The sequence below is a fragment of the Cyprinodon variegatus genome, unplaced genomic scaffold, assembly GCF_000732505.1.
Source record: "Cyprinodon variegatus isolate N-32 unplaced genomic scaffold, C_variegatus-1.0 Scaffold852, whole genome shotgun sequence".
In the NCBI taxonomy this organism is placed as follows: domain Eukaryota; kingdom Metazoa; phylum Chordata; class Actinopteri; order Cyprinodontiformes; family Cyprinodontidae; genus Cyprinodon; species Cyprinodon variegatus.
The window spans coordinates 9338-11276 of NW_015151305.1; the positions used below are offsets into that span (position 1 = coordinate 9338).

General features: G+C 37.3%; 1 long non-coding RNA gene across 1 annotated transcript; it reads left to right on the plus strand.

Annotated features, from left to right (window-relative positions):
- On the plus strand, positions 1–1435 carry LOC107099273. Its single transcript, XR_001481935.1, has 4 exons — positions 1–26; positions 118–262; positions 396–539; positions 1377–1435. It is a non-coding gene; the product is annotated as an uncharacterized LOC107099273 (long non-coding RNA).
- Positions 1436–1939: the final 504 nt, after the last annotated feature.

Sequence of the window (1939 nt, forward strand, 5' to 3'; positions counted from 1 at the left end):
AATTCCTCTGGATTTTACAGTTTATGGTAGGCATACAAATAATACATAAAATTGATCTTTTGTTTCAATATTTCTCTTATCGATTTGTAACTGTCTGTCTGCTTTCCTGAATTTTAGTGGATGATTACGTCATCCCTTCATGTGATGATGGCGATTACTTCCCACTATTTTTGCCACCAACTCCGCCTAATGGTGCCAATCTACCTGCCTTTGTAAATGAAAGATTTGACATCAAAGTCAGGTCCAAGGCTCAGTATGCAATGTAAGTATCATCAGTATCATCTCACTCTTAAAAGTCACCTCATTTGAGCCGATGTAATTGTTTAACTTTGTGATTTTCTCTATTTAGCTTAATGTAAAGAACACTTAATTATGAACTTTGTTTTTTCTCGTAGGATTGATAATCTTATTGTGACAGGACCACAACGCATTTCTAAGGAAAAGGTTTCAGAAGACACATACATCATAAAATGGACACCAAATGACTCAGAGCTGCATAATCACTTTCCAATTTGCTTTGTGTCTGAAGCAATAGACGGGTAAGGCTAACATCTGATTTGATAATTACAGTAATTTAAAAAGCAAGATTTTAATTACACTTGTAAGAATTAATCTAAAGGCACATAGGGAGCAAAGTTTATTTTCTAAGGCATGACCTCAAAACAATAACAAAAACTATGGAAGCTCATTGGTAGAATTCCCTTATGACAGAAAGAAGGCCAACGATTCACACCATTCCATCATCCGGAGGGGGGAACATTTATTTACAAAACCAAATTCATACAGCTGTCTTAAAAAGTTCATACATTCAGCAATGCATCGTCACGTCTCAGTTAATTCCCCCAACCTTCAGTCCATCTGAACCGGCATTTATAGTTTCGACATCGCATTACGTAACTGCACATGCACAGGGATATCATGTCAAAAGCTTACTGGAATTCACGTGGGTTGGTTTGCGTCAAAGTCATTGCGACCCTCAAGGAATGTTTATACAGTTGTTCTGTTTTTGCCAAACCCCCTCATGCAGCCTTGGAAACCATGATGTTACTAAGACTCAAAACTGACCTTTAAGTTTTGTTGCTAAGTAAGTATAGGGCCATGTTGTAGGATATATTCTGATTCTAATTTCTGATTCTGATATAAGACAATAAAACTCCTTCTACAAAACCTAAGGGGTATAGCCCACATTGTTTTCAGGACAGCATCCAGACAACCAGTGTTTTAATAACAACATGCACTGAGACATGTCATCACTTTACTATATCCCTAAGACCTGTGTTTGTATAACCAAATTTTTTTACTCTATGTAAAACCAAACAATATGAAAAACTGTAAAGTTTTCTTCTTTGAATAAATGGTAATTTCCTACTTTTCAGACAACAAAGGGTCTTCCATTCAGAACTGCGATGTTTGACTGTTTCAGTTGAACGTCATGGTAAGATAAAGCAACATTTAAGGTTTATTTATGTAGAAGATTTCTTCACTCTGATCAGAATTATAACTTATGACTGTCTTTTCCTACACTATGCAGACAGCATTGTGACCTGCAATGAAACATCAATGACTGTCGAAGTAGCCAAAAATTCCTTAATCAAACGCAAAGAAAACAGTCTGCGGCTGTTTGACTCGTCGGATGCTTCCTGCAGCCTGAGACGTCATTCAAATATGACCCACCTGGTAGCTGTCATGCCCCTGAACAGCTGTGGGACCCGAATTGAGGTACAGCAGAAAAAACAAGAAACCTCACATCTAACCAGACCTATATTCCATCTATCTTGCTCTGCTACCAGAGATTAGACCAGCTTATAATTGTATCTTTCCCTAAATAACTACTGTAGGGTTGGGATGTTTGAAGCTTAACTCCAGGTGCTGGATATACAGGGAAACAGGAATACAGAAGAAGAAGTGGTAGTTATCAAAGATAAGTTAAGAAAGTACA